At 37.3% G+C, this 14922-nt stretch overlaps 1 protein-coding gene across 3 annotated transcripts in view; it reads left to right on the forward strand.

Moving 5' to 3' along the window:
• ACBD6 (acyl-CoA binding domain containing 6) overlaps positions 1-14922 on the forward strand; it is a 213444-nt gene that overhangs the window by 42595 nt on the left and 155927 nt on the right. The window lies entirely within an intron of this gene.

Genomic DNA, 14922 nt, shown 5'->3' on the forward strand with positions numbered 1-14922 from the left:
ATGTAACTTTTAAATCTATGTAGATTACACTTTTTCTTTAGCTTGCATGTATCTACTTACATTATAATTGACTGTTAATACTTTTCTCTTCCATTCTCTGAATTTTAAGCTCCAGAAGATAAAGAAAACATTTATCTGTTTACATCACCATTGTACTCCCAGTTAGGAGTAACTGTAAGTTGAATTAATTAATAAATGAGAAATAATATATTTATACACAATACAGAATTCTTGTAGCTACAAGCTTTTAAAACATATTATTATGATGTTGCTAAATAATAATGTTTTAAAGCTCTATAGGTGAAATCAGCATTCTCAATTCATTTAATTAAACCATTCCATTTTATATGTTCATACCCTTTCATAAAGTGAGATGGTGAGCCACCATTCTGTATCCACATTATGCAGCCTAATTATAAACTCAGGGTCAGACCAATACCAGGAGGCAGCAGACTAATAAATCACTATTACAAATGATATGCCCCAAAGGAGTGTTTACTGGTTACTTTAGCCAACTTATAAATGAATAGCTTAAGACCACAAGTAATTAGATAGGGTCTAGAGTAAAGAATCTCTGTAAAATGCATGGCAAGTTTCTTGGTATTTGAGAGTGTTATCTCCTTTACACGGATTTTTATTCTAAGTCATCACTGATGTTCTCTGTATAGGTTTTTCAACTTTTATTTATAAATAGTAAAAGCTAGTTAATCTTTATTATAACTACTAGAAAATACAAGTAAATTACTTAGAAGCGCAAGTTTTCTAGACAATTAGAAAGTATTTCTTAAGAGTTATTGGCATTCATAGTCTTGTTTTTTGTGCATAGGCAAACTATTAATTAAAGGTATATTTTAATGAAGATTCACTGTAATTGTTAAATATGCCCAATAATATATCATTAATTTCTTTAACAAGTTGAGAAAACCAGCAAATATTGGGGAAGTGTCAGGCTCTTGTTGAATGAGCATTATAATCAAACTGCCAACCTACAGATCACTTTATAGATTCCCAGTGACTGCCAACAGCCTATGAACCTTAAAAAATTTTGATTTAGAAAATTTAAATACTGTCTATATTAATCCAAATTAGGTAGTAGAACTATCATCTGTGACTAGACTTAGATAAAAAGATACTTAGGAAAATTTGGTTGGTATTTTTGTTACTATATAAAATAAAATGATGCCTCAACTTTGAAAGTTGAAAATGGGCACACCCAGATGGCTCAGTCGGTTAAGCATCCAACTCTTGGTTTCAGCTCAGGTCATGATCTCAGGGTCCTGCACAGAGTTTGCCTGAGATTCATTCCCTCTTCCTCTCCCTCTCCCCCTCTCTGGTTGTGTGTCCCTCTCCTCCAAATAAGTGAATAAATAAAATCTTTTAAAAAACTGAAATGTTTGAAAATGGTTAAATGTAAAGACATGGTTTAAACTATTTATTAAAGCATTGTTTCACTTTTATTATTTACTTTTTATTCATTATGTTAATAATTTATATATTTTTAAAATGTTCTTCTAAATCATGAGATTATCTAATTCAGTGGATATTGGAGTAGCATACAAAGTATTGCATTTCTGTACATTGCACTGTAGTACTACACTATAGCTACTGAGTTACAAAGAAAGATTTAATAATATGTTCCTTTGCTTGCTTATTTTTTATTTAGTCAACATGCCTGGCATTAGTGCTAGATTTGAGGCTACCGAAATAAATAAGGCATAATCCTTTTTCTCAGAGCCAAATCTAGTGAAAGAGAAAAAAAAAACATTTAAACTGATAATTGTCATGGAGTGGGAGAATACTAACAATATTTTAAGTACAGGGATGGTCCTGGAATCACAAGAATGATTATCTGCTTGTTGACCATTGGAAAGCCCTGGAGGTTACCTACGTCTCATGGTATGAGTAGTTTTATTAGAGGAAGAAGAGGATAGAGTTGCATTTTTGGGTAGAGGCAGAAGGTGCAGAGTGGAAGTATAAAAGAGGATGGCATATTCAGAAAATGGAGAGAAGTTTAATGTGTATGGGTCATTGGTTAGGAAAACATGGGTGGACAAACTAGGGCTTCATTGTTATTTTAGGAACATTGCAAAATTCTGTATAGAGTGAGGAGACAGAGACTACTACCCTTTATAGCTCTTTTTTTTTTTTTTAAAGAGTTTATTTATTAATTCAAGAAACAGAGAGAGAGTCAGAGACATAGGCAGAGGGAGAAGCAGGCTCCATGCCAGAAACCTGCTCCATGCCAGAAGCCTGATGCGGGACTTGATCCCGGGTCTCCAGGATCACACCCTGGGCTGAAAGTGGAGCTAAACCACTGAGCCACCCGGGCTGCCCCCTTTATAGTTCTTTAAAAGAAAGAATTACTTGCTTTTAAATTTTATAATTTATTCATATATTAAAAAATTTAAATACCCACTCCTTGGTAGACCTTGTATTCTTACCTGAGAATTATTTTTTTTTAAAGATTTTATTTATTTATTCATGAGAGAGAGAGAGAGAGAGAGAGAGAGGCAGAGACACGGGCAGAGGGAGAAGCAGGCTCCATGCAGGGAGCCCTACACAGGACTCGATTCTGGGTCTCCAGAATCAGGCCCTGGGCTGAAGGCAGTGCTAAACTGCTGAGCCACCAGGGCTGCCCTTACCTGAGAATTATTAATGTAATGATTTTACCTTAATTGAAAAAAGGTAGATCTAGAAAAATTCATACACGGGAGACCTAGGTATTATGACTTAACTTGAAAAAATAAAGAGGTAGTTTAGAATAGTGTGAATGTATCTACAGTACTGAAATGTTTCATGGCTTAGATTGCTGTAGGAAAATTACATAGCAGTATGAGTCTAACATCCTTAAAATTTAAAAAATTTTTTGAATTCTGAATGTTATATGTAAATAAGATTCTAATATACACTCTGATAGTAACTGTGTAAATAAAATGCATTCTTAAATAATTATAAAATATTTAAAATGTTTATTTTTATCCCATTGATTCTAGTATATTTTACTTACCAAGATACAAAAATAAAAACAATTCTGTCAAGGATGTTTTCTCTTTTAAACTTGTAATTTCAATTATGTTAGTTTTGTTTTACCAGTATCTGAAGGGTTCTCTTCTTTAACTTTTAGTATCCAATACAGTGTATTGCCTCAGCTCTATTGTAAGATAGGACTTATTTACTAAAATGGTTCTACTAGAGCTCATATTAGCCAGGATGGAATGTCAGAAGGAACAAGTATCAGTGTAGTGATGGGAACATTTGTTGGCAAATTCAGGAAAAGGGAAAACCCACTTAGGTGAGGATATTCTGAAGTGCTTGGCACTTTAGGTTATCAGTTTTATCTTAAATGTTGAATGTTGACTATGCTAGACAAAATTCTTTCAAATTAGTGGGGTTTTTTGTTTCTAGGATTGTAGAACCCTTGGACATTATTTGCTATGGCCTAGAAGTATCCTTCCTTCTGACAGTTTTGGAAGTGATAAAATAGACTCAGAGTAGGCTTTCCATTAATAATAACTTAAGAAAGAACCTAATAAGTTTCCTTTGGAATTGTAATGTTTTGGCCAATGCAGTTTAAAAATCACTGTCTTATACTATAATGCTTATTATTTATATTTAACTACATTCTCTACGAAAGTTTCTTTTAAATGACAAAGTAATATGGGTACTTTGAAAATAAATTACTCCAAATTTATTAATTGCTATAGTGGTTACAACCCCATTGTGAGAGACTGCTTCCAAATCATATGTGTAGTAAATATTTTTATAGAAATATGGTCATAAATAGTCCCAGGAAATCCCTCTTGAATATGCTGTATTTACATTTCAATTTTATGTTGTTGCTTTGTTACTTTAAAATTGAATATAATTAGAATAAATAACACACTAATGGCTTCATTTTACATTTTGAGTCAAAGCTTACTAAATTAAATCTTTACCCCCAGAATGGCATCTTGAGTAAACACATGTAGTTTACTACATTTAAATGTTTTCTTGAGATCATGTGTGTTTGATTTTTTCTTTATAAAATCTAAGAGTGTTGTATAAATACAACTAGATGTATTACAATCTTTTCTTTGTACAACCTTCCCTCATTTAATAGAATTCTGAAGAAGAGCAATTCATAAATTAAATAACAAATTGACTTAAATTTTTCCTTTTCCCCAGGGAACTTGAGGATCTTAGCATTGCACATATATTATCAAGTGGAGTGCCAAAGTCCTTTTACTGTGTATTTTATAGTTAAATAAAATGAATGAGAACACTTTTTAAAAATGTACTAACAGTTATTAGTGAGATCCTAGTCCCTAGTGAACAGACCTTTATATTGGGAATGCAATAGTCACAAAGGACCATCCTTCTCATTTGCCTGTCAACGTCAGGATATTTGGTGCTAAGCTGTTCTTTACCTGTGAGTCCTAGCTAATTCAAGCTGAGTTTCCTCAGCTAAACTAGGATTGAACATTTTAGTCTCTGACTTTATGAACTGACGTTTCCTCACATCCAGGGATATCCTTAATAAACCATAGGGATGTAATTGGGATAAAATGTTAGGAAATAGAACAGTAAATTCTATACATGGAGAAAATACAAATAAATTAAATTATTGAGTCAGCTTCTTCCCCCCCACCCCCGTCCCTGCTCGCACATGCAGGCTCGCTCTCAAATAAATAAATCTTTAAAAAAAAAAAAGAAGAAGAAATGTTTAAGGCAAACTTGAGCCAAATTACTGAAATACTAGAGGATTTCTCTTGAATAGCTGGAATATTTTAAGCTCTCTCTTGTATTACCAAATTGTCTGGTGAGGTTGTCACTTTCAGTATATTAATACTATAAATAATTTTAGGGTTTCTAATATGAATTATTTTTAGTGATCTATACTACTGAGGTTCTGAAAAAATCATTACTTTTATTAGAACATTTTGACACTGTATGTTCTATTTTTTATTTTTTTTGACACTATATGTTTTAAAGTTTGATATGTTCTAGGTGTGATTGTATTGCATATGGAGAAGAACAGTTTTGTTTTTTGTTTTTTAAGATTTTATTTATTTATTCATGAGAGACACAGAGAGATGCAGAGAGAGAGGCAGAGACACAAGCAGAGGGAGAAGCAGGCTCCATGCCGGGAGCCCGACGTGGAACTCGATCCCACGTCTCCAGGATCACTCCACAGGCCGAAGGCGGCGCTAAACTGCTGAGCCCCCCCGGGCTGCCCGAAGAACAGTTTTATACAGGAACATATGTTCCTCTTTATAATGAAGGCTAATAGGAAAATGACAAAAATTTGTTTTATAAAAGTTCTGGGGGACCATTAACTCAAATCTAAGTTATTAATTCTTTTTTAAAAAATATTTTATTCATTTATTCACGAGAGACACAGAGAGAGAGTGGCAGAGAGATAGAGGGAGAAGCAGGGTCCATGCAGGAAGCCTGATGTGGGACTCAATCCCAGTCATGCCCTGGGCTGAAGGCAGATGCTCAACTACTGACCCACCCAGGCATCCCTAATTCTTACTTTCAAGTCCTCTGTAATGTGTCCCTAACGTTGTGAATCCAGACTTAACTGCTAACTTTATGTACTGTAAATTTGACTCCCATTTGACATGCCTCCTCATGTTCATTTAGTATGCCTTTCTTTACTCACTGTTTTCTGAAATGCCTCTGGTACTGTTTTTTTTTTTTTTTTTTTTTAGCCCTGATCAATTCCTGTTTACTCCACAAACCTCCAGTCCACACTCATTTGCCCCTTTCTGTAAATGTTACATTTATTGTTATAGCTTACATTTTAATATTTGATATTATTTGTCTTATGTTGTTTCTTATCTGTGGCGATATATTTGCTTCTTATGGGGCAACATATCCTAAGTCCCTGAAAATACTAAGTGACTTGATGGCAGGCACCTTGATTAACACCTTTCAGTGATAAGCTTAGTTTTTAAGAGTGTGAGGGCTTAAAAGTACTATTGTGTTGAATTGAATGGAACTGAAAAAAGTTAGGGATATTAATTAGCATAAATTGTGCCTCGTAATATGGCATATATGCTTTTTGAATATGGTTCTAACAAATACATATATTTCCATTGTCTTCCTGAAAGTGCTGCAGTTGCTGAAACATGCTAATTCATTGAAGGGCTATTTTGAGCCATGCTGTAGAAGAAGTATTTAAACTAGGATTTATATTATCAACATTGAAAAAAATTAATGTTTACAGACTTTTATGGAATAATACATTCAGTGTTCATGTGTGTCTGTACATAACATTTTATAGTATGAAAGTTCTCTTAATTCTGTTAATTTTGCCTCCCTCAAAAGAAGTTACTCATTTTGATTCATCTTAGCCTCTTTCTCTTTGTAAATGACTAATTTTTCTCTGACTACTGATTATAACAACAGTCTGATTATTGAAGTCTTTTGAGCAATAATAGATTCACAGGCAAACGCAGATGTAATCTTTTTTCAAATCTCGTGAGCCAGTGAGCTAGGACCCTCTGATCTCTCACTGAGATAAAGTGAAATGGGGTAATCAAGACCTTTCTTCTATTAGGACTTTGCAGGTAAATGCTGAAAATAGGTAGGTCCTTCTTGAACAAGGAGATTGAGGACAGTTCAGCCTACCAGGATGTTTAGGACTTCCAGAGTAAGCATGTGTAGGACCATATATAGCATGTGGTGGGTATGACACCTCTCTACTTCCTAATAGAATCTATTTTCATCAGGTGGTTGGGCTTCTGAATGTTCGGGTTTTACTGCTAGATTAAATTTCTATTCCAGCCTTTAGCGCCTGCACCCTCCTTTTAGGTGCACACATAATTTTTTCCAGGTTGTTTAGTTGTTGAGTTGCTCCAGTATGTTATAGGGAGGGAGAGGGAGCCAAGGATATGTGATTAGTCTACCATCTTCCTATTATTTTTCTGATAACTTTGCTGTTTCTGTTGTCTTTCTGATATTTCTAGTTTCCAGATTTCCAAGACTCCCTATTCAATATAATTTCTAAATACTTTTAGTAAGCTTTTGTTATAGTGTTGTTATGAAAGAATTTATCTGAACTGTGCTAAAGATCAACATTTAGTTATATTCATTAAGTATGAGTTTTTATGGTATTCTTCATGATTAATTGAAAGGTATAGGTCGTAATATCTTTCAGAATTGCATGTAAGTTGTTCCTATTCCATACTTTATCAGTTTCTTATCAAACGAATGTTCTGCATTCCTGCCGTGCCTATAACCAGTGTATTCATACTCTTCATGTGCTTTCTTAGGGTGGAATTCTTGGACCAAATGTATCCAAGCTGAAGTTTTCCATGAATTTTCTTTGAGCTGACCCTCAACAGTAACGGAAAATACCAGAGTAATTACTGCACACACATTAATGGTCTTCTAATCTCCAACCTTGCATGTAATTGCTGCTGTCAAATACAATTACTGTCTGCCCAAGTTCTTCCCCTGGGGGCAGTCGTGCTGTGCCTTGATATAGAATTAGAAAATGAGAACAGTGTTTCTGAAACTTTCTACTTCAAAATTTTAAAACTATAAAATTACCTTTAAAATTTTTTTTATTTTGACCTGAATAAGCCTGACAGTAATAAGAGAATAACAAAAGAAGATTTGAAGGTTCATTGAGTATAATTATATTTCTGAATAATTAATTATAAATTTCTTCTATGGATTACTACCATGTTGGCTGCAGTTTAAGAAATGTAATTCTAAGCTGGTGTTACTTTTTAAAACAGTATATATACTGTCTAAATCTCTACATAATCTAGAATTATTCAATTTTGTGATTGTAGCAGAACAAGATTATATGTAGTGGTTCTGGACTGGAGATTATCTGATTGATTCTAGATCTGGGGAATGAACTATTCTACATGAGTTAATTTTTCAGCTAACTAAATGTATTCTTTTTAAATAGCTAAGGTTTTTAATTTTTAGGTGAAAATTCTTTTGATGTGATTGTAAGTTTCCTAGCTTCTTTAAACATAGTTCACTAAACTTATTTTACCACATTCGTTACCTCCCAGGGTTATCATTATGTTTACTAATCATTGTGATAATATATGATGTGCTTTTTGGCTAGTTAAGATATAGATTGTTTATCCTTTTACCTGCTGTCTCAAAATTTTATGCTCCTTTGGGTGCTCTTTTTTTAATTTTAATTTTAATTTTTTTTATTATTTTTTAAGTAAATTTATTTTTTATTGGTGTTCAATTAACCAACATACAGAATAACACCCAGTGCTCATCCTGTCAAGTGCCCCCCCCCCCCCCCGTGCCCGTCCCCATTCACCCCCACCCCCCGCCCTCCTCCCCTTCCACCACCCCTGGTTCGTTTCCCAGAGTTAGGAGTCTTTATGTTCTGTCTCCCTTCCTGATATTTCCCGCACATTTCTTCTCCCTTCCCTTCTATTCCTTTCACTATTATTTATATTCCCCAAATGAATGAGAACATATAACGTTTGTCCTTCTCCGATTGACTTACTTCACTCAGCATAATACCCTCCAGTTCCATCCACGTGGAAGCAAATGGTGGGTATTTGTCGTTTCTAATGGCTGAGTAATATTCCATTGTATACATAAACCACATCTTCTTTATCCATTCATCTTTCGATGGACACCGAGGCTCCTTCCACAGTTTGGCTATTGTGGCCATTGCTGCTATAAACATTGGGGTGCAGGTGTCCTGGCGTTTCATTGCATCTGTATCTTTGGGGTAAATCCCCAACAGTGCAATTCCTGGGTCGTAGGGCAGGTCTATTTTTAACTCTTTGAGGAACCTCCACACAGTTTTCCAGAGTGGCTGCACCAGTTCACATTCCCACCAACAGTGTAAGAGGGTTCCCTTTTCTCCGCATCCTCTCCAACATTTGTGGTTTCCTGCCTTGTTAATTTTCCCCATTCTCACTGGTGTGAGGTGGTATCTCATTGTGGTTTTGATTTGTATTTCCCTGATGGCAAGTGATGCAGAGCATTTTCTCATGTGCATGTTGGCCATGTCTATGTCTTCCTCTGTGAGATTTCTGTTCATGCCTTTTGCCCATTTCATGATTGGATTGTTTGTTTCTTTGGTGTTGAGTTTAATAAGTTCTTTATAGATCTTGGAAACTAGCCCTTTATCTGATATGTCATTTGCAAATATCTTCTCCCATTCTGTAGGTTGTCTTTTAGTTTTGTTGACTGTATCCTTTGCTTGTGCAAAAGCTTCTTATCTTGATGAAGTCCCAATAGTTCATTTTTGCTTTTGTTTCTTTTGCCTTCGTGGATGTATCTTGCAAGAAGTTACTGTGGCTGAGTTCAAAACGGGTGTTGCCTGTGTTCTCCTCTAGGATTTTGATGGAATCTTGTCTCACATTTAGATCTTTCATCCATTTTGAGTTTATCTTTGTGTATGGTGAAAGAGAGTGGTCTAGTTTCATTCTTCTGCATGTGGATGTCCAATTATCCCAGCACCATCTATTGAAGAGACTGTCTTTCTCCCAATGGATAGTCTTTCCTCCTTTATCGAATATTAGTTGACCATAAAGTTGAGGGTCCACTTCTGGGTTCTCTATTCTGTTCCATTGATCTATGTGTCTGTTTTTGTGCCAGTACCACACTGTCTTGATGACCACAGCTTTGTAGTACAACCTGAAATCTGGCATTGTGATGCCCCCAGCTATGGTTTTCTTTTTTAAAATTCCCCTGGCTATTTGGGGTCTTTACTGATTCCACACAAATCTAAAATAATATGTTCTAACTCTCTGAAGAAAGTCCATGGTATTTTGATAGGGATTACATTAAACGTGTAAATTGCCCTGGGTAACATTGACATTTTCACAATATTAATTCTGCCAATCTATGAGCATGGAATATTTTTCCATCTCTTTGTGTCTTCCTCAGTTTCTTTCAGAAGTGTTCTATAGTTTTTAGGGTATAGATCCTTTACCTCTTTGGTTAGGTTTATTCCTAGGTATCTTATGCTTTTGGGTGCAATTGTAAATGGGATTGACTCCTTAATTTCTCTTTCTTCAATCTCATTGTTAGTGTATAGAAATGCCACTGATTTCTGGGCATTGATTTTGTATCCTGCCACGCTACCAAATTGCTGTATGAGTTCTAGCAATCTTGGGGTGGAGACTTTTGGGTTTTCTATGTAGAGTATCATGTCATAGGTGAAGAGGGAGAGTTTGACTTCTTCTTTGCCAATTCGAATGCCTTTAATGTCTTTTTGTTGTCTGATTGCTGAGGCTAGGACTTCCAGTACTATGTTGAATAGCAGTGGCGAGAGTGGACATCCCTGTCTTGTTCCTGATCTTAGGGGAAAGGCTCCCAGTGCTTCCTCATTGAGAATGATATTTACTGTGGGCTTTTCGTAGATGGCTTTTAAGATGTTGAGGAATGTTCCCTCTATCCCTACACTCTGAAGTGTTTTGATCAGGAATGGATGCTGTATTTTGTCAAATGCTTTCCCTGCATCTAATGAGAGGATCATATGGTTCTTGGTTTTTCTCTTGCTGATATGATGAATCACATTGATTGTTTTACGAGTGTTGAACCAGCCTTGTGTCCTGGGGATAAATCCCACTTGGTCATGGTGAATAATTTTTTTTAATGTACTGTTGAATCCTATTGGCTAGTATCTTGTTGAGAATTTTTGCATCCATGTTCATCGGGGATATTGGTCTGTAATTCTCCTTTCTGGTGGGGTCTTTGGTTTTGGAATTAAGGTGATGCTGGCCTCATAGAACGAATTTGGAAGTACTCCATCTCTTTCTATCTTTCCAAACAGCTTTAGTAGAATAGGTATGGTTTCTTCTTTAAACGTTTGATAGAATTCCCCTGGGAAGCCATCTGGCCCTGGACTTTTGTGTCTTGGGAGGTTTTTGATGACTGCTTCAATTCCCTCCCTGGTTATTGGCCTGTTCAGGTTTTCTATTTCTTCCTGTTCCAGTTTTGGTAGTTTGTGGCTTTCCAGGAACGCGTCCATTTCTTCTAGATTGCCTCATTTATTGGCGTATAGCTGTTCATAATATGTTTTTAAAATCGTTTGTATTTCCTTGGTGTTGGTAGTGATCTCTCCTTTCTCATTCATGATTTTATTAATTTGAGTCTTCTCTCTCTTCTTTTTAATAAGGCTGGCTAATGGTTTATCTATCTTATTAATTCTTTCAAAGAACCAACTCCTGGTTCTGTTGATCTGTTCCACAGTTCTTCTGGTCTCGATTTTGTTGAGTTCTGCTCGAATCTTTATTAACTCTCTTCTTTTCCTGGGTATAGGATATATTTGCTGTTTTTTCTCTAGCTCCTTTATGTGTAAGTTTAGCTTTTGTATTTGAGTTCTTTCCAGTTTTTGAATGGATGCTTGTATTGCGATGTATTAGCATGATTAGCTCTAAATTCTGCAGTCATGAAGTCTCTTGAGTCCTTTATGCTTTTTTCTAGAGCCACCAGTAGCTGTATAATAGTGCTTCTGAATTGGCTTTCTGACATTGAATTGTAATCCAGATTTTGTAACTCTGTGGGAGAGAGGACTGTTTCTGATTCTTTCTTTTGAGGTGAGGTTTTCCTTCTAGTCATTTTGCTCAATGCAGAGTGGCCAAAAACAAGTTGTATTGGGAAAAGGAGAAAAAGAGAGAAAGAAGGAAAGAAAAGACGAAAAAAGGAAGAAAAAAGAGAAGAAAAAGAAAGGAAAAAAAAAGGGTGGGGGAAGGAAACAAATCAAAAAGCAAAAAAACAAACAAACAACAAAAAAAACAACAACACGGGGGGAGTATTTTATGATTCTGTATACTTTAAGTCCCTTGACTTCCCCTGGAACTTTTCCGTCTAGTTGGTCTTCTGGGGGAGGGGCCTGCTGTGCTGATTTTCAGGTCTTAGCACTTGGGGGAGCTGCTCTGCCCCCTGCCTGGTGCAGGGCTCAGTGGGGGTTGTTTACCCCCCGAGGCCCCAGGAGGAACAACCCCAGTGGCGGGGCCATCTCTGGAGCCCTGGATTCAGCTCCTGCAGTAGCTACAGAGCTCTCTGTCTGCAGGGCCTGGAGGCTAGGGGCAGGGCCGCGGATCTGCTCAGCTCGGGGTGGGAGCGTCCTTGCGGTCCTGGGCCCTCCCGGCCTCTGCCTGTCCCCGGGGGAGGCCGGATCCTGGGCTGTGTCCCGGCGCCCAGTGCTCCCGGGCCTGTGCTGTTGGATTCGCGCTCCCAGTGGCACAGCCCCCTCCGTGGAGCCGCTTGAGCCCCTCCGAGCTGCTCCCGGCCACGCAGCCCCCTCCACTCGGAGCCTCTTCCTCTGCCCGAGCCCCTCCGAGCTGCTCCCGGGTCCAGCCGAGCGTCCAGCCGAGCGCGCTGCAGCCCTTCAGGGAGCTTGGCGCACTCTCCCGGGGTGCAGGTGTCTGTTACTGTCCCAGGGAGCCTGAGGGCACCCCTGCCCTCCTGGGTCCTGCTCCAACTCCCTGCGGGCCCCTTTCCGCCCGGGAAGGTTGGTGCAGCTCCTGCTTCTCCGGGACGGGGCTCTCCTGTCCTGGGGGCACTCGCCCCGGCCTCAGCCCAGCTCCTCGCGGGCCCCTCCCCCTTGGAGGCCTTTTGTTTCTTTATTTCTTTCCCCCCGTCTTCCTACCTTGATAGAAGCGCGAACTCTTCTCACTGTAGCATTCCAGCTGGTCTCTCTTTATTTTTTTTTTTTTTTAATTTATTTATGATAGTCACAGAGAGAGAGAGAGAGAGAGGCAGAGACACAGGCAGAGGGAGAAGCAGGCTCCATGCACCGGGAGCCCGACGTGGGATTCGATCCCGGGTCTTCAGGATCGCGCCCTGGGCCAAAGGCAGGCGCCAAACCGCTGCGCCACCCAGGGATCCCCTGTTCTCTCTTTAAATCTCAGGCCGAATTCATAGATTTTCAGGATAATTTGAAGGTTTTCTAGGTAATTTGGTGGGGACAGGTGATTTGGGGACCCTACTCTTCCGCCATCTTGCCCCTCCTCTTTTTTTTTTTTTAAATTGAGACACCATAATTCATACTCTACACAGTTCACCCACTTGAAGTGTTCATTTCAGTAGTTTTTAGTAAGTTCACAAAGTTGTACAGCTATTACCCCAGTCAGGTATGAACATGCTAAAACCCCAAATGTCCATTAATAGATGAATGGACATACAAAATATGGTATATCAAAAAAACAGAATACTATTTGGCTGTAAAAAAGAATGCTGTACTGATACATGCTGCAATTTGGGAGAATCCTTGTTTTTCCATGCTAACCTGTGCTAAATGAAAGAAGCCATTCACAAAAGACCACATATATTTGATTCCACCTATTTGATATGTCCACAATAGGAAAATCTGTAGATACACGGATTAATAGTTACTTGGGGCTGGGGGAGATGAGGAGATTAAAATTGATGGCTAAAGAATATGGAGTTTCTTTTTGAGTTTTTGAAATACCTTTTAGCTATCAGTTTCAATCTCCGCATTTCATTGCCAAATAATATTTTGTTGTATGGATATACCACATTTTATGAATCCATTCACCCATTGATGGACATTTGGGTTTTTACTTTTTGGCTATTACAAATAATACTGCTAAGAACAGTGGTGTGCAAGGTTTTTTGTGGACATACGTTTTCATTTCTCATGGGTACACGTGTAAAAGTGGAATTGCTGGGTCAAATACTAATTCTGTGTTTAACTTTTTGAGGAACTGCCTGGCCATTTTCCAAAGTGGGTACAATATTCTGCATTCCCATCAACAGTATATAAAGGTTCTGATTTCTTGCCAGCATTTATTATTTTCTGACTTTATGATTATAGTCATCCTAGTGGGTATGAAGTAGTATCTTATTGTGGTTTTTGATTTACATTTCCCTGATGTGTAATGATGTTAAGCATCTTTTCATGTACTTATTGGCCATTTATATATGTCTTTTTAAACAATCATATTTTTCTTCTTGTAGAGCTGTAATCTTATAGTTAGAACTTTAGTGATGGTCTAGACTAATTTTCTGTCTTCAAGTTATTCCAACATAGACTTTTAGCTTCTGGTAGAAGACTCTAGTGATGGAAATAGACAATTTGTGAATCAGCCCAATTTTTTTTACTGTGGTTATTAGAAGTTTCTTTCTATATTAGGTGAAAATCTACTTCACCGTTTTGTTTTTATTGTTGTTGTTTTCTCATATGTTCTATTTTTAGCTTTCTAGGCCCGTGTCCCAATTCTTCATCTACACAGGAGTCCTTCATTTTTATTTTATTTATTTTTATTCATGAGAGACATAGAGAGAGAGGGAGAAGTAGGCTCCTCACAGGGAGCCTGGTGCGGGACTTGATCCCAGGACCCAAGGGCAGAGGAAGAGAAGAGAGAATCTCAGGCAGACTCCACACTGAGTGTAGAGCTTGACACAGGACTTGAAGCCATGATCCTGGGACCATGACCTGAGTCGTAATCAAGAGTTAGATATCCAACCAAATTGAGCCACCCAGGCACCCCAATTTAGATATTTTATTTCGTTATCACCACAATCCTATAAAGCAAAAACTTATTTGCATTTTCTGGAAAAAAAACCAGAAACTTAGGAAAGTTAATAATTTTTCTTAAAGTTACATAGCCAATAAGTGACAGAATAGTATTTCAACACGATAATATCTCTCATTCTAAAATTAATATGTAACTAAAATTCACACTTATGTAAAATTGTAACTTATTTGAAGCTATGTCTTATTTTTTAATCTATTTATTCATATATTCAACAAATATTTATTAAGTACCTTTATGTACCAGTCACTGTTCTTGTAAGTTCCTAGGATGCATCAGTGAACAAAAATAGACAAAAATCTTTGGCCTTGTGGAGCTTAAATTCTACACAGGAAGACAAGAGGGATAGGGGAGGGTATTGGGTATAGTTGTAAATAGGGTGATAAAGGTAGGCTGTATTGAGAAGGGCAATATTTGAATAAGGACTTTA

Source organism: Vulpes vulpes, chromosome 13 (genome assembly GCF_048418805.1).
Source record: "Vulpes vulpes isolate BD-2025 chromosome 13, VulVul3, whole genome shotgun sequence".
Classification (NCBI taxonomy): Eukaryota; Metazoa; Chordata; class Mammalia; order Carnivora; family Canidae; genus Vulpes; species Vulpes vulpes.